Here is an 18,581-nt window from a genome sequence, read left to right as displayed (position 1 = left end):
TGGTAATGTCAGAGCCGAATATTTACCGGCAACAACAATGGTACTAGTCCTCAAAAGGTCAGTGGACGTATAAGCTTAATCCAAACATTAAGTACTTACTATATTACCCCGTTTTTGACAGGCACCTCCTTGAAGTGGATTCTCCGAACTGTCCTGAATGAGATAGTATACCAGAAGATCCTGAAAATATGTGGTTTCACCGCCCTAAATTCAGGTGTAGAAAAAGCAACCTGAGGGAAGCAGTGAAGACGGAAACGAACCCATGGAATATAACTTGAGAGAGGTTCAAGTCGAAGCAGAACTGGCCTGGAGTTGTTTACATAATTGGAAAAATATTAAAATGAGTGCTGAAGGAAGCCTGGAAGAGGAAAGCTGAGGAAGCCAATAGATCAAACGATGGCTCCAGAAAGTCAGATCTGGAAAGGTAGCCTGAGCAGGACACCTCCATTTAGAAGCAACAAAAATATGTGAATACTTTTTGTTCGAATGCAATCATGTAGGGCATCGAATGAAAAGGCTCGATTAATACCTTGGTTTATACGTGATAACGCTATCGAGTTGCAAAGCAGGGAAGTAAGGGGTCAAAAGGACCAAACTTCATAATGAATGAAACTACCAGGATGCCATCGGGTTGACCGGGCACAACTGCCATCTCATAGCAAATGAGGACCACAAAGGAGAATTCAATCTCAGAGGAATGAATTTGCATCAGGGCCAGAGGCCAACTGTTAGGATGCCCACTCAGGACTGAAATATCGTCAGACTACAGTAGAACATCTGTCACTTTTTCAATACCAAAATTCATAACATACCGACCCCTTAGCGAAGTTAGTTAGAATCGTCAAAAATAGTCTGATTTCTTCCGGTTGAAAACTGACTAAAGTGCAACCTAGAGCGTAAAAATAGTCCAACCTAGAAATTCCAAGGCAACTTCCTCCGCAGACCACTTTCACGAACAAATTGCTCTCATCTTCCCTAACAGATTTCCATTGTCCACTTCATTCTCGGAAAATTTCCCTATCCACCATGTGAGAAGTACAGACAAACCATCAAAAGTTATTTATTCCTTTCTTCCATTTCCTCATAATGTCCTTCCCTTCATTTCCACGTTGCATCGCATATAAAATGTATTTGTTGCCTCCTTGCCTCTGGTATGCCATTTCAAAAAATCACTCCCTCAGTCACAGCTCGAGTAAAAATGTTTCAATTTCCAAATAGGCTTTCAAAGCAACGACTGTGTGGTATGTTTGTTGTTCACTTTCTGTTATGAGCTTTTTTTATTTCTCCGTCATCTTTTTTTTTCTATCTTTCAGGCTCATACCTCTGATGCTGTCACGATTCTTGCTCCATATACGAGCACACCTTGACTACCTATCAACAGGAGAAAGCGGGGCATGATATGTACTACGAGGAATTGTCGAGTAACAGGGGATGGAGCGGGGCTGAAAAAAAAAGTCCCGGAGAAAAGCAACAAGGGAGGAGAGATAATGATGGTTTGGCAGGGAAAGCCGAAAAGAGCCATCCCTAAAAAATATGTTGCAATCTAGCGAGCAGTACTCTGGCGTACAGAAAATATAAAAAGGAGCAAATATGACAGAGATGGCGGACAGGTAATAAAAAATTCAACGAAGCAGCTGCAGGGGTCGGACGGGACAGGCACATTAGAAAAAAGGTAATAGTACTCATAGTGGGGACAGAGGCACACCTACAAGATAAGGTGCAGAAAAAACACATGGAAAGTGTCGACTTAAGTGATAAGAAAAGCTCCTCGTGATTCAACTTTATTCATTTCTAAGTTCATCATATGAAATTTTAATTTACAATGATATTTACCTTGGTCGGGCTGCTTTTGAATGGGCACCGCCAAATGGCACACACAATATCTGCCCCGACACCGAGCCTGAGGGGGTTGTACCGAAGATAAATGCTTGCGGGGGGAGCGGATCCTATAGCATTTTTCTCATCCTTCTTGCACATTTCAGTGCTTCCCTGTAATATATTACATTCTAGCCAGTACACCTTTTATTTTATGAGAAGAATGTCGCTGAATTTTTTATGAGTTTAACAAGGAAAAGGAGCGCGATTTGAATGAACATGTTGATGGTCCATGAATAGAGACAATATCATTAAGCATTATGTATGTATGGATAGAGTTCTTTGTACGTTCACTTTTAGTTTATGCTTTGAAATCTGCGGCATGGCATCATGTAATGGGGGATGGATGGTACAATGACATCGTAATAGAAAAGTTTATTTGTTGCAGATTTAGGTTGATGTATAGTGATCATAAAAATGGGGATGTCAATGGTTAATGCTAAGAGGTAAAGTAGTGGGTAAGTGTAAGAATATGTGGATAAGGGGCTTTATCAACCCCTCATAGATACCTGCATAAATTGAGCCCAAATCCTGCATCTTAAGCCACTAATCAGGGAGGGTCTTTATATGTTACCTGTCTACACTACGGAAAGCTGGATCCAGGGAAAATAAAGTAAGGATGCCACCGAGGTATTCCACTGCTTAATCCTGTAATGAACTAAAGGAATTGCGACCGTCAGCCGACCATCCTAAGTGGCCGGAGACGACCTAGAGGGAAGAGCTATTCCAAAAACCCAAAAAAGTTGGCTAAATTAACCGTGAAGGGCCACCCGCAAATACTGAAGCTCCAATGGAGCACTCGGTCGACACATGCCTGCATGCCCTGTGCTAGCCAGGCTCGGGGATGCGGAGGGGCGGGAGATCCTTTGAGCGCTACCATTTTGAAAATAACCACACAAACAAAAGGATTCGCATAGGCCTAACGAGTTAAAGCAAAACCAAAAAATTTCATGGTTCTAGGAAGAACTTAAGGTGGGTTTGCAGCCAATTACTAAAAACTATAGTAATATACTATTATGAAGTTTATTTGAACAGATATCGGTCTGGAGGGTACTTCAGAGCCTAGGCACAATATAGTGGCAGCTTTTTGATTTTTTTTTAAATTTTTCGGTTGAGTAGTTTCTGAGAATGGGTCCGCTAAAGAAATGATTACTTCTGATGCCCCTCACTCTCCGCCTTTCCAACAAATGTCAAGACTAAAACCGGCTTCTGAAAGCACCAACCTTTCTTTCATTTGATACCTCACATGGCTACATTTTATGAGAAAAAACTCCCCCTTAAATTGGACGTAGAATGATGTAACTCATTGTATGCATGAGTGTTCACAGTTCCCACCTTTTCACCAAATTTGGGGTCAATTGCTATAACCGTTTCCGGATCGTCAGAACACCGATGCCAGTCTGGTTTGCTTTTAGCAGCAGATGCCCCGAGCGCTCCTTTCCGTTTAACTTTCACACAACCCGGACGCTGTTTGTCCGGAAGTTTACTCAAAAGTGGTTTGCACGGAGGCCGTTTGCCTGGAACCGGAGGCATTGTTTTGTTGGGAGACATTTTGCCCGCAGGCTGTTTTTTGCTCGAAGACAGGGGCTTACCCGTGGGCAAGAATTTAGCCTAGGGTCAGACGCACTGACAGAAAGGACCTGCTTCGGCTCGTATGTTAGGGACTAGGTCCAATCCGATTGGATTGTTTTCCTGCAGGCATGTGATGGACAGACAGATAGTAATAATAATAATAATAATCGCTAGTGCAGCAATCCATATTGAATCAGGACCTTGAATTGTGTTAGAGCACTTCATTCAAGACCGTTAACGGTACACTACATTAGTACACTGTAGAATACAATGTGGTCAATATTGCGCTCGCCCGAGATTATCACCCTGATTTGACTCAGGTACTTATTCACAGCTAAGTCGACTAGTATCCGACGTCCAATCACGATGCAAATCCCACTGCCACTAGTGAGATTTGAACCGCGACCTGCCGTATGGCAGCCTTGCGCTCTAACCACTCAGCTATCCGGACGCAGGACAGACAGTAAACTGATTTTAATAAGACATTGCTTTACACGAAATTTTAATAACGATGGCTCCATGGGCGCCGTAAATCTCCGGAGCTGAGTGCCGGGATCGGGAGGAGAAGATCCACGACAGATCACAATCTCGAACCCTATTTTTTCTGCCTCATAAGTTTATTGAGACGCGACCTCTGAGGTTCCCTCCCTGCTCCTTAGCCCCGCAAAACTTCCACATTTCAGGGACATTCTCCAGAATAATGACGGGAGGAAAGTAATCAATTGAAAGAATAGGCTGTAGAGAGAGGAAGTCAAACCACGGTCCTTGAAGTAAGCTTCGAAAAAAGCTAGTATGATTTCAATAAATGTAACTCCACACGGTAGACCTTAAAACCTAAAATGGTAAACACAAACAAATTTGATGAAACAACAAAGCTTCCAAGCTTTCAATTTTCTAGATTAATCACTACCCACTTCAGCACTTTCTCTACAGTGCTGATGCATAGAACAGTAAAGAGATAGATACCAACCATACGCTTTAGCCCATGATCCCATGATCCCGAGAAGATCTTCGCGGCAATGCATACTCCGTAAAACATATCCCGCCTTATTAGGTTTGCCTTCTTGGGTTGAATTTTGATTTCCCTATATTCTACGGCAAATTCCAAGTAAGTCTCCACTGATTAATATGTTTACTCCTATTAGCTCCTAAAGCTCTTATGAATCGCTTGCTTTCCCTTGCAAGCCTTGCAAGTTTCCTATAGGCTTCGTTCCTAGCAAGGATAAGATTACCTAGTGAACAATGTTGGGATAATCTCTACTAAGTGACTAAAGTATGTTATCAACTTCTGAAGGTTAGTCCCACAACCAAAGCCTTCTTTTCGGTACTTATGTTTGAAATATGAATTTGTAATGACATCCTGTGAAGCTGGAGACGAACAAGAGTCAATGTAGCCATCTTTTTAGGTTTTTCAGATAGCTCTCCCCTCTTGATCATCTCGGACCACTGAAGTTGGTCGTTGGATCTCGCCAACTCCATTTTGTCACTACAAACTTTCCAAAACTCGGGCAATTGCCAATTCAAATTTCGATTCTAGATGAAATCACATAAATTAATACCACCTAAATTGTAACTTGGGAATTCTAATTAACCACTCTCAACTGTCACCTTCGTTAAAAGTTCCTTTCTAGCTCGGACTTTTGCAATTAGCTCCCTTATAGAAGGTTCGTACAAGCTGTCGTTGAGCTGGGTTTAATCCAATTAAGTACTGAAACTCAACCAGGGCAGAGCTATTAGAAATACCTTGCATTCACTAGGACAATATGAAGCATACTTTTACATCTTTTGTTTAGCTGGGGTGGAAATCTGAAAAAAGTATGTGGGATTCATCCACTAAAATAACCTGCAGTTCCCCGCCCATATCCCCGCGGGACCACCGCGAATTATTACGAGGCAGTGCTCGATCTAGTTCCTGCAGCTATTCGTGTATCGTAGTTGTTGCCACGCTCCAATTTGCTTCCGAACTCAGCATCTCCTCCACAAAATTATGGGAGCCGATTACAGTGTTGCGGGTGCGTTTGACATCCCTCTTTCAATCGTGAATCTCGGACAATGGAACACAACATGCTCCGGGTTCTCGGGTGCAGCAGCGAATTCGGGACAATCTGGGGACTCATCCAATCCCAAGCAATGCAAATACTTCCTGTATCCACTGTATTCTCTAAAGAATTGTGTTAGGTTCAAATTGAATTCTCCATGTTTTCAGTCGACCCATCTCTTAATGCACGCAATCAGTGCATCCGCGATTTTGACAATGTTGATCTTCCTCCGATTTGTAATAAGGACCGCTTCCGTCTTTTCGCCCGTAGGGTCCGATTTAACCATTTGTAATCATGCCTTGACGCCATGAAAGGTTTCACTTCCATAAAGTTCCAGTTCCTCGGAGTATTTCGCAACTGCTACCACCACTAGGTCGGCTACAAAACCAATCAATGCTGCCTCCTTTACGCAGTTCAATTCCCGACTTCCAGCGGGCAAACTGGAATCACATCATCTTGGTCCTAAAAGTTAAATTTCAACCCCCCTACTGCTCCCATCCAGCTGTGCAGTTTCCAACGACACCATCGACCAAATAGTCCGTCAATACACTGAAGCAGTTCGGCAAGTTTGCGACGAACTGATCCTATCCCGTCCCTTATACTACCCCAAACTCATTACTCTCCCTGATGATATTGTAAACGATAACAAATACAAACAAATCCGTAGGCCGAGAATATTTAGAAATAGATACGCTCGGCAATCCTTTCACCTTTTTTCCGGGATCCGTGAACTAGACAGGTCCATCCGCGAAAGAGTCCTCACCCTCGACACCCAATATCTACACAACCCGCCCCCCCCCACCCCCCTCCCAACACCGAACTGATCCCTGGTATATATAGTTAAGTCCTTGACTGTTTTACGTAGGTACCTGTCGTGGAGACTTAATTCTATGGTCTTCTTAAGACACGGATTGATTTTGTGACCACAATCAGAGCCCCGCTGTGACAAGCAAGAACGGTACCAGTCTATACCAAGTGCATGGCATTCATACTGGTGGATGCAAGACATACCTAAATCTGTACTGAACTAAGGAGTACGGCACCCGTGTTGGAACGGAACACCACGTCGAGGCCCGAAGGTCTCTTCTCGCTTGAGCATAAACACAGCCCCCATAAAACTCCCACTAGGGGGCCTACCGAAAATAACCGAGCTGTACTCACATACAACGGGAGTTCACCCGAAGTATGATAGTCCAGGAGCTATCCCGGTTCGCATGGTACCAGTATACCCCTGGTAAGGTTTCGTGGCCAATTACCACTTCAGATGAGTCCCCTAGCAGATTCGGGTCTGATCGCCCTGATTAGGTCTTTGGAGCATTCGCCTACTGCATCACGCGCGCCAAACCAAAGTGAATACAGCGTCTCCCGGTGCCACTACTATGGAAGTTCTCCTCGGCCACTTGGTTTTGGCTTAGCCGACAGGGTTGCCGCCCCGTCTTCCTCACCGCCACCTCTGAGCACCCTGGTATATACAGGGAACTCAGGAAAACCTGCGCGTTTAGGCAAATATTCCAACAAAATGCGATCCTACCCCAAAACCCCCTTCCATCGATCGCTGCCGACCCAAATCAGCGCAAAAATCCATCCACTTTGTCAGTCCGGACTACATCATGGCGCCCATAGCCACCTCAAAAAACTAAAAATCGATCGGACTTGACAAAATCCCCTCCATCGTCCTAGAAAAATGTCATGTCCTTCATCATCAACCATTGCCTGATCAATGTACCACTTGAAAGCTGTAATTCTCCTCTGTACAGCCCCTTTTATTGAAATTCTCAATCCTAACGGAGATACAAGCGTTTAAAATTTCCGAGAAGATTCCTCCACTTTCCAGCCATTTTCCTGGCCACCTTGACCCCCCAACCCAATCGCTACAAGACATTTACATATCACATCTTGATCCCTGGACCTTAATAAAAACTGATCCTTCTGAATAATATGAGATTTAGATGTGTAAACTAAAATTTGTGGTAAGACTGGTAAGGAGACACTATCCGAATCAAGCAATCCAAGCGAAATTAGCCACACCACATCGAGCCATTTTTATGATAGTACTACTGGGGGCTGCTTAATCTAAGTCGACTGAACAAAACGCTCTTTATTAGATGCTACTGCAATCAACAATCATTTCTACTGAAGCGATTGACTGATTGGTTTTACAAAAGCTTTGGCATAACGTCACGCACAGCCCATTTTGGAGGCCGAGGTAATAAAGATTCAGAAAACGGAATGGGGTAATGTGAACTCCTGTCGACAGGCGAACATTTTTAGGGAGGACCTTGAGACCTCAAGAGCGTTATTCTTATTACTTTTCAAAAAGGATGATATCGAACTCTAGTAGGATTTTAATGAGGCACTCATCCTTAAATCGCCACCAGGAGAGAATGAGGATGGTAGGAAAAGAAAGATATGACCAGCTCCCCATAATTCAAAAAGTTTGTACCTTGAAGGGGTTTTTTAAACTTGGATATCAACTGTCGCTAGAAAATTCGGAAATGTCCTTAGATTCGCAGAAGCACGCAAGTGGCGCAAACAAAAAATTAACTGAATAGTCAGAAATGGAGATAGTACAGTACACCCTGGATAACTTAAGCAAAAAGGAGGGAGGTACCAGAAAGGATCAGAAAATTGTTTTAGATAATAATAAGAACCAATTCTGAAGGCATGACCACATTCAGAACATCGGACTAATCTTGACATCAACGAACTCCTGGGAGCAAGTGGCAGTTGGCTTAAGTGTATATTGTCCACTTGGGCAGGCCAAACTCGAAAAAAACCTCTCTTTTCTCAGCCGTTTGAGTTGTAGCCACAGGGTCTTTCCTATTATCAGCACTGCATTGCGACAGTTGTTATCTTGTAGAAAGGTCATTTAAGTTATTTCTTCCTGCCAAATTTCCAGTTATTTCATAAGGGTGAGTGGTACGATTAGAGAGCGCAGAATGATGAAACTTTTTTTTTGTATGAAAACCCTAAAAGGGGTTTTAGCAACATAATCTCTCGAATTTTGATAAAATATTTGCACAATTTCCAAGCGGACTTCATTCATCATCATCATCAACGGTGCAACAACCGGTATCCGGTCCAGGCCTGCCTTAATAAGGAACTCCAGACATCCCGGTTTTGCACCGAGGTCCACCAATTCGATATCCCTAAAAGCTGTCTGGCGTCCTGACCTACGCCATCGCTCCATCTTAGGCAGGGTGTGCCTCGTCTTCTTTTTCTACCATAGATATTGCCCTTATAGACTTTCCGGATGGGATCATCCTCATGCATACTGATTAAGTGACCCGCCCACCGTAACCTATTGAGCCGGATTTTATCCACAACCGGATGGTCATGGTATCGCTCATAGATTTCGTCATTGTGTAGGCTACGGAATCGTCCATCCTCATGTAGGGGGCCAAAAATTCTTCGGAGGATTCTTCTCTCGAGCGCGGCCAAGAGTTCGCAATTTTTCTTGCCAAGATCCCAAGTTTCCGAGGAATACATGAAGACTGGCAAGATTATTGTCTTGTACAGTAAGAGCTTTGACCCTTTCGAGCGGAACAGTCTTTGTAAGCTAAAATAGGCTCTGTTGGCTGACAATAACCGTGCGCGGATTTCATCATCGTAGCTGTTATCGGTTGTGATTTCCGACCCTAGATAGGAGAAATTGTCAACGATCTCAAAGTTGTATTCTCCTATTCTTATTCTTCTTCGTGTTTGACCAGTGCGGTTTGATGTTGTTGGTTGATTCGTCTTCGGTGCTGACGTTGCCACCATATATTTTGTCTTGCCTTCATTGATGTGCAGGCCAAAATCACGCGCCGCCTGCTCGATCTGGATGAGGGCAGTTTGTACGTCTCATCATTATGGAATGATAAAGTTGAAGAATGACCAACTGATAGGAAATGTCAAACATTATATATTAAATATGGCCGCTCCAAAGTGTCAAATTCTTCTTCTTGTTAAAAAACCGTTGGTATATTCAAATTAAGCCTTTAAACCGTAGATGAACCCAGAATGACATACAATCCAAGCCAAATCATCAGAGCGAGGGTTTTCATATCAGCTACCTTTCATACATATGTATCTATAATCGAACCTGCGACTATTTCCTCCCTACAAAACTCACCCACCGGATAAAATCCTCCACCTTGATGTAATTACACAAATCGAATGGGTAGTATCTAAGTATCTACGTCCGCACACCATCATCAACAAGGGTCGATCGATAGTTAACAGCATCCGCACTGCATGCAATTCTAAATGCCTACAAACATATTATATTCAAGTCAAGTTAATTTCAACTGGTTTTCGCGCTGCATGAGATAAGATTGCAGCTTCATGTCTATCCGCTCTCCCCATACCACCGAACGTACTTTTAATTAATCGCAATCTACAAATCTGTTTAATAGTTTTCAGCTACACAAAACACACACCGTTGCGGAGAAAATATCTTGGGAGTCGGATATTTTTCATAATTTGCTGAGTCTTTTATTGAACAGGTTCGCAGGTGAGGTGGGGTTTTTTCCATCTTTTTATTTCTTCCACTTTACTACTGCAATTTGATCCGAAATGATATTTTAATGTAAGGAACATGCACAGATTGCATTTATATGTACCTGGACAAGCGGTGCAAGTACGTGTGGGTTGAAATGCAGCGACATGCGGTCTGTAATTGCAGTAGAGGTGGCGATGGTGATGTGGTATTTAAAAGCAAATTCTACTACTTTTCAGTTTTTTTTTCTGGTTAGGTAAGTTTGAAAGTAGGCGCACTGCAGGCATGCACAAAGAGGAATAGACGGAGAGAACGGGGGTGGACTTTAACGTGAATAAATAGTTGAACCTGCAGCTCCATGCAATCTAAATTAGCTGCATCTTCCTGCCCTAGCCTAGTGGGAGCATTATTTATTCTTTGTCTGAACTTGTATTGATTCCCCAGGCTCCATTCATTCAGACCATTCCCTCGGAGATAAACTTCCAACTCGTATTCAATTCCCATTCGCTCCCAACCTAATGGCATTTTAGTGCATATCTGCATCCGAAAAAACCTTCACCGCAAGACACCTAAGCCTCATCAGAAGTGTGGGGTAGGAAAAAAAAAATTGACATGGATCCCCAACATATATCATCATCAGCATCATACAGAGTAACTACTGCCGCCATCATCCGTTAGCGTGTAGCAATAAACGTTGCAACGGTGGTCGGTGCATTTCGGTTGCATTAAGAGATGGATACATTAAATGCAATTTTATGGGCGTCCAATGTGCGTTTATACTAGTTGGGGATACACATTTGTACACATGGGTGATAAAAACCTCACTAACGAGCCTTGATGCTAATGAGCCGCTGGGAATCATTACGAAAATTGTATGCAGGCTCCGGAATGCATCTCGAGTTCCTCTTCCTCTCAGTCTGTATGCAAATGTCGGTATCGTGGTAGTTTTTTTAGGAAGAGAAGCAAATCCGTATCAGGCAGAGTATAGAATTCAAAATTTCCAATTAATATGACTGCAGCAGTGATTACACTTATTAATGCTGGAAATTTCACAAATATCTTCTGTCGGTTGTATCACATTTCTCAGTAAGCTTGTCAAAATCATCAAGAGGGTGGAAGTTAATTGGGGCTATCGGACAAAGAGGAGGAAACAGTGAAAGGGCAGATTATATATACGTCTATGCACAAATTTTGGATGTCAGTGGACCTATTTCAATTCGGTGTATTGATTTCTGTTCATTCCCAGCGGAAATATCCAAACTAATTGAAATTTGTATGAATTACTGTACACCCCCTCCTCATATTGTAACATTTTCATTTTGGCGCCCAATGTGGGATAGATAGGATGCTACTAAAACATAGACTCTAACACCACGCATGCCATATCTAATGGCCTGTGAAAAGATACCCACCATTCAGAAAAGAAAAGGGATCTCCACCGGAACTTTCAGGACCATTATATAAGATGTTCCATAATCCATTCCTTGATAGAGGGCAACTTAGTTTAGTTAACCGGGGGGAGCCACAGCTCCGAGCACTCAGGCCATTGTTAGGCCCATTGTACTATCCGCGTAAGTTGCCTATTCAATGGCTTCCCGCCTACAGTGTTCGCAGGCTTTAGCGAATCTGAGAAAATTCTCCAGAGGCAGAGAGTCTGCAGATTCTTCATTGAAGAAAACCTTGCCAAGGCGTCTTCGTCTGAGATCTGAGGATGCCGGGCAGCTGCATAAAAAGTGCAGGGCCGCCTCCTCCTCCTCCTCACATTGGCTGCATATTGCCGAAACCACTACCCCAATATTTTCCATATGGTAGTTTAAGGAGCAGTGTTCCGTCAAAAGCCCTACTAGGGTTTTCATGTCCCACTTCATAAGGGACAACAAAAATGCCGCTCTAGTAGCCCTAGGCTCTTTCACAAAGATTTTCGCTTACCGGCAAGAGTCCAAATTTCTCCACTCGGTTGCGTGAATCCTTTCAATTTCACCCTTCAGAGTAGACTTGACAGTAGATGGTCCGATTCCAAGAGCTAGTTCTGGCACCACCATTGTCGATCCAGACCCTTGGCGAGCCAGTCGGTCAGCCTCCTCATTACTATCGATGTTAGAGTGCCCCGGCACCCACATCAGGAATGTTTCGTTCAGTCGGCCAAGTTTCAGCAGTACCTGATGACAACTCCACACCAACTGGCTTGATATGTCATTGCCATTTAGTGCTGATAATGTCGCCCGACTGTCGGAACAGATTCGAATGGTGCGACCCCTCCATTTTTATCGCAGACATTCTTCTAGTGCCAATGAAATGGCATATATCTCCGCCTGGAATATGGTCGTCATTTCTCTGAGGGGTCGGGCCAGTTCCATAATCGGATTCTCCGAGAACACCCCTGCGCCCGATCCATCCTCCATGAAGATTATTAGGTCTGCAATCTGAAAAAACTCATGGCCATTCTTCTCTTTCGGTGATTACGACAGTGTATGTCTTCTCAAAGACGAATCTGGAAACCATATGATCGGTCGGCATCAGGACTACCGGATGTTTTTCAAGGAATTTCCAGATAGACGCATGACCGTGTAATTGGCCGCCTTTCCACGCCCCAATGGTATCGAGCCTATATGCGTCGTTGGCAGCTTTCCGTTTCACCTCCAAGTGAATCGGGGGTAAATTTAGGATAGCTTCCAGTGCCGCAGTTGGGGTAGTACTCATTGCTCCAGTAATACTTAGGCAACCAAGTCTTTGAATCTGTTAGCAGCTTCCTTTTGTTAGCAAAGTTCAGTCTCGGCCACCAGACGATGCATGCATACATCAAAATGGGTTTTATTATGGATGTATACATCCAGTATATCCGTTTGGTGAAAGTCCCTAGGTCTTACCTATCGCATTCCTACAACACCAGAGCAATCTGCAGGATTTCTGATACTGTGCCAGGATATGATGCTTCCACGTTAACTTGGAGTCGAAATGTACTCCTAAATACCTGACTGTTTGTGTCAGCTGGATTTCCGCCCCTGCTAAGGTAGGTAGCGTATAGCTGCTCCACCTGACGTTCCAAGTGGGCATAACTAGTCCAGTCCTAGCGCCCACCGTGAGTCCATTTCGGAGGCACCAACTGTGGATTTCATGTAGAGTTGCATTCAAGCAGTCACATGTGTCACATGTGTCCGCAAACTTACCGGTAATTATTACGGCTAGGTCGTCCGCAAATACTTGCGCGAAGACTTCTTTGTCCTCCAGGAGCCACAGCAGGGTATTCATTACCAAGAGCCATAACAAGGGAGAGAGAACCCCTCCGTGTGGGCAGCCCCTGAGACATCCTGCTTCAATAGACTTCTGGTCGACCGATATGTGGATTTTTCTCCACTCTAGCATGTGAAGGATCCAACTGATTAGCAGCGGTTCGATTCCATGCTGTCTCGCCGCATCACAAATTGCCCCGAATGAGGCATAATTGAAGGCACCTTTGATGTCCATGAATGCGCCTAAGGCGTATTCTTTTTCGGACAACGCCTTTTCAATTTTTGCCGTAAGTTCATGGAGTGCTATCTCCGTGGATTTGCCTTTCTGAGGGCAACTTACTCCAACTGTTAGTGATCCATGGTGCCGTTTGTTATAGGCTGGTACCCTATCTTCAAAAAGAGACGATTTTCAGTTTCGGCTAGAGCAGAGACCATCCAGTGGATCGGGGACCCAGGACACCCTCTTTTTCTTCCGTCAACTTAGACCTGATCGCTTATTAGGCAGATTTTTGGTCAATAACAGCATGGAGTTGCTGCTTGTCATCAGGCTGCTGCATGTCCTTTACAGGAAACACAAGTTTGGAGGTACCAGACTTATTCTCAGATTCTGCTTGCTTGGACAAAGATGGGGTGACCGGTTCGGGCTTGGTAGGAATATGGCATGGTTCGCCATTACGAGAGGATTGAGGAATGATTGTAACTTTTTGGGGCTCGGTTTCCGGAGATGGCTCCTTACTGTTATTTTGGGGATGGAGTTTCTGATTGACCTGGGGCCAAAGCAAGTGTCTTCAACTCGCCAGGTTCTTCCTTGCCATCGACTGGTGAGACGGGTTGCAATACATCGAATTTAGGCACTGATGAAGTTTCTTTCGATGACAATAGAGACCAGTGTTCAGTGTCAGCAGGGATATCCTCCGTTTTGGATACAATCTCTGTGACGGTTGTGTTGATAACGGAGATGCAGCCAGGCTACTACGTCTGTTGTTCCGATAAAATAGTCCCCTAGTCCCAATTGGAGATGGGACTTCTTTTCGGGTTTCGGGAAACGATGGCTTTTCCGAATCATCAGGTTTTCCCTTCTCTCCCACTAATTCGGCAAGCTTGACTGCATGGGGCTTAGGCTCAGGTGACGGTTCTCTTGACAGAGATTTTAGTTCGGTTCATACTAAGAAGTAAGGTCGCCAGTTTCTTTTAAAATTTGTGTGACAATCATCTTAGTGACACAGCTAACTCGAGAGGCTTTGGATATGATTCGTCACTTTCAACCGGAGATGAGAATTTCTTTTCAGATGGATGCAATGCTAATGGTAATTTGTTCAAGTCGTCAGGGACTTTCTCTGTCTATTCGGGAAGTACGGGCTTGGAAATATGAGATTCAGGCTCAGGTGATGACTGTCTCGATAAAGATGGAGACTCCGATTGTGGCTTATGACATGTTGACATGTTTGGAAATTGATATGAAGGAGCGAATAGCACCTGGTAACCTTCTGACAAGAAGAAACAAGAAGCGTCTGATGAGATGCTTTTGCCGGGGACAAAACCGGAAAATCGTCCCTTTATAAAAACTGGGTTCCAGTCCATAACATCCCCAATTGGTCCCTGACTTATCACACAAAAATGAATTTCATTTCTTGATATTGTTGTAAGTTGAATCCGCTTATAAAAACGTTCTGTTGTGTTGAGGCCTAGAAACTTGTAAAACCCAAACTCTCTTTTTTCTTCTGGTATTGAATGGTTGTAGAGGGAAGCTCCTTCAGCAGTACGCCTTTAAAAAACCCTCTATATTCCGAGTTGTGCTTGAGTGGTGGTAGGAGGAAGCTTTTTCAGCAGTGTGAACTCAGTAAGCTTCCCGTTTTTTGTGGTATGGAGTGGTCATAGAAGGAAGCATCTTCAGCAGTACGCTTTCAACAAACTCTCTATCTTCCAAGTTGTGCTTGAGAGGTTGTAGAAGGAAGCTTCTTCAGCAGTGCGTCCTCAATAAAGTCTCTTTTTTCTTGTAATATTGAGTGGTCATCGAAGGAAGCTCCTTCAGCAGTGCGCCCTCAACAAACTCCCTAGTTTTCCTGTAGCGCTTCAGTGGTCGCAGAAGGAAGCTTCTTCAGCAGTACGCCCTCAGCAACTCACGCAGGAAATCATTCATCCATCAGCGACCTATTGAAAAAGGATCGCTCAAATTCAAACTCCTTGTGGCGCGGGGGTCACCAGGGGGCAGAGTGATGTGGCGCGGCAGGATCTGCAACATGCGCCACATCTTTTCCGGATAGGCGAAAGGAGAAAAAGAGTTTCAATTTCTACACCGTTTTAATCAAATCACGCGCTTTCATCAAACACATCAATTGAGATTCAGAAGGTCATTGATGAACAGCAAACGTGGGTTTCGAAAATCGAAGAGATCCGCGGATCGCTATGAAGATAAGCGCACCCGGAAAAAGTTTGGAACAGCATGGTTGGAGGTTGAGAAAGCTTATTCTGACGTCGAAGAGAGGAGTTTCAAGTTCAGATAAATTTGGAGGCGTTGGAAGAAGCAGCAGGAGGTGAGTCCAAGACCCCAACGGTTGAAGATGAAGGACCAAGTAGCCTGCACAGGAGCAGGTTTGGGTGTATCTAACAACGACAGTAGCAAGGCAAGTGTGAATACTGCAGATTCTTAATAACATTCGAAGGTGCTTACGCCGCTCGCGATCCCGAGGTTAGAAATCAAAATTCCTTAGCATGGGGTCACGAGGTGCATCCGTCCGGCTATGGCGTCATCCCAGGACAGGGTTATTTAAGGAATTTACCTTCGTGGAGTCGAGGGTACCGACTTCGACCCAGCCCACCTACCCCGGAAATCCCTACATTTAGTGGAGACGTCAGCCAATATGAACCATTTTGCAGTTTATTTAATTCAGTGGATGACGGGTCGGAAATCGGCTATGCAGGATGCTTCAAAGCAAACCAAGAGTCGACGCAAAACGGTGATTGACTATTTAGGGGTACGCAGTGAAAATTATCTACAAGCTGGGAATCTTCTGGGTCGGAGGTACAGTAATCGCCGAGCCTTTGTGGAGAAGAATATCCTAACATTAATGGACCTCCCTCAAATATCCCAATGGGAGGCAAGAACTCTAGGCAAATCTCTGGACATAATGTGCTCCGTGGTCCAGAACCTACGCAAAACCAGGTTCCACGCCGATCACGGTGTTATTTTCATCCCGTTCATTATAACGAGGTACACGGGTGTGTCAACCCGTAGTGAGTTCGACTCATACTTGCATAACCCTAAACAGCCAAGGTCCATCAATGAGATTGACCGATTCTTGGAAGATAGGTACGTGATTATGGCTCCTGGCTGGGATGAATGGAAAGGTGCAACCAATATGGAAGATTCGAATCATAGCAAAGAGGTAACGATTCTCGCCAATGCGATTGTGAAGAAGAAAAAATAGTACTATCCAGTGTTCCAAATTTGTTGAGAGCGACAACAACGAAAAGCTTCTCCGTCAACACTATTTATATATTTATTGTGCGTCTCATAAATACAATAAAGGGAATTTTGCAATAAGCGAAAGTACCCAAAGTGTGAAATATGTAAACAACAGTATTTAGCAGTGATGCAACCAAACAAGGCTGAATTAGAGGGGCATAGCACCGCCCACCATGCGGAAAACTCAACGGCTATATCATATTCCTGTACCATCCCTCCCACAGTGGTGGTTAAACTATGGAAAAGGGATGGTCTGGCCTTTCACGTCCGGTGCTTTATCGATCAGGTTAGCCAGAGCAGCTATACAACCGAGGATTTGTGGGAAAAACTTCGTTTAAAAAAGGAGAAAACTAATATCGAGGTATCCGGGGTTGGAGGAGTATGAGCCAGGAAGGTGTCATCAGTGGCATCTATTACTCTCCAGCTAGAGGATGCTCCCTCAGGTCCCACATGAAGAAAATCAGTGTTGCCTTGAACATTCTACTCATCATTATCAACGGCGCAACAACTGGTATCCGGTCTCAGCCTGCCTTAGTAAGGAACTCGATTCGATATCCCTAAAAGCTGTTCGGCGTCCTGACCTACGCCATCGCTCCATCTCAGGCATGGTCTGCCTCGTCTCTCTTGCTTGAAGAAAATCTCGGACCTGGAGGAGATTTCAAGATTATTTTGCTCTTCTGAAAGGAACGGAAAGGTCCCTCTCCACTAAGTTGCGGGGGTGTCACTGCAACTTAACTTGCCCAACGTTTTCTCCTTGACGTATCTTTCCGCGTATTCTTGAAGACGATGTACTGAGTCTATAGACTTCATTTCTGAAACCATGGGAGGTACTTATACCTTTGCATGTTTCTATTTAAGCCAAGGAGCATTGGATGAAATTGCGCAAAAAGTAAAAAAGCAATCAAAAAGCATGTCCTTTCAAACGTACTCGTATATCTGTGTGGAGACCCCCGTTGCAATAAAATCTGCTGCCATGAAAATTTTCCTACAACGGACTCTTTCATCTTTACAAAATCCTCCAATTTAAAAAGTTAGCGATCACTACAGCGATTACCTCCAAGAACATCGCACCCTGTGGAACCCAAGTCATCGTGCTCAATCATTTTGATCGTATCCTGCAAATTCTACGTGATCAAGGAGAAGGTCGATCGTCATGTTCACTACGTTTTATAAACGAATCTGCAAAACAACTCCCTTATTGATCCCACAACCAATCTTACGCCATCAGGGACGGTCTCCACCTGCCCATCCGGCACTCTATCCATCATTTTCGAAGACGTTGCCAGCCCCCTCGTTGGTGCACTTCTTCGGAAATATCGCAACATAACTCCGAGCATAGCCGATAGCTATGTTGCAATGTCTCCAAACCAGTAAAGCATGATGTTCAGCACCACCTGAATACCACTGGCTCTCCCATCTTCTCTAAGGTGTATCCATTACCACCACAGAAGTTCGCTGCTGCGCGGAAAGAATATGAAGAGCTCCTCAAGCAGGGTATATCAAGATCCTCAGACAACTGTTGGTCTTCGCCACACCACATGGTCCCTAAACCAAACAGTGAATGGAGACCTTGTGGCGACTATAGACGCCTAAACGCTTAGATTATTTCGGACTGATATCCCATACCGCTCATGAATGACTTCGCGAATTCTCTCGCTGGTAGCCGTATTTTTTCCACCTTAAATCTAGCCAAGGCCTACCACCAAATCCCTGTTGCTCCTGAAGATATTCCGAAAACGGCAATATGCAGACTTTTCGGACGCTACGAGTTCTCCAAGATGACTTTTGGACTGTGCAATGCGGCGCAAGAGAGATTCATCCTCTCTGATCTACGAAACCTAAACTTTTGTTTCGATTACATGTATGATGTTCTGGTCGCCTCCTCTTCAGAATTTGTGCATATAGCACACCTCGAGTGC

The 18,581-nt window shown here is 44.2% G+C and overlaps 1 protein-coding gene across 3 annotated transcripts in view; it reads right to left on the bottom strand.

Moving 5' to 3' along the window:
• The window catches only part of LOC119652336 (epithelial discoidin domain-containing receptor 1), a 781,389-nt gene that overhangs the window by 658,148 nt on the left and 104,660 nt on the right, over positions 1 to 18,581 (bottom strand). Inside the window, exon 1 of one of the 3 annotated variants that reach the window (XM_038056352.1) lies at positions 1,834 to 1,852. The exons of the other annotated variants lie outside the window; for them this stretch is intronic. The gene's annotated coding sequence lies outside the window, so the exon portion shown is untranslated. Of the gene's footprint in view, positions 1 to 1,833; positions 1,853 to 18,581 lie in introns of those variants that run through there. 3 annotated transcript variants of the gene reach the window in all.

Source organism: Hermetia illucens, chromosome 3 (genome assembly GCF_905115235.1).
Source record: "Hermetia illucens chromosome 3, iHerIll2.2.curated.20191125, whole genome shotgun sequence".
NCBI lineage: Eukaryota > Metazoa > Arthropoda > Insecta > Diptera > Stratiomyidae > Hermetia > Hermetia illucens.
This window is presented reverse-complemented; position numbering and strand designations above follow the sequence as displayed.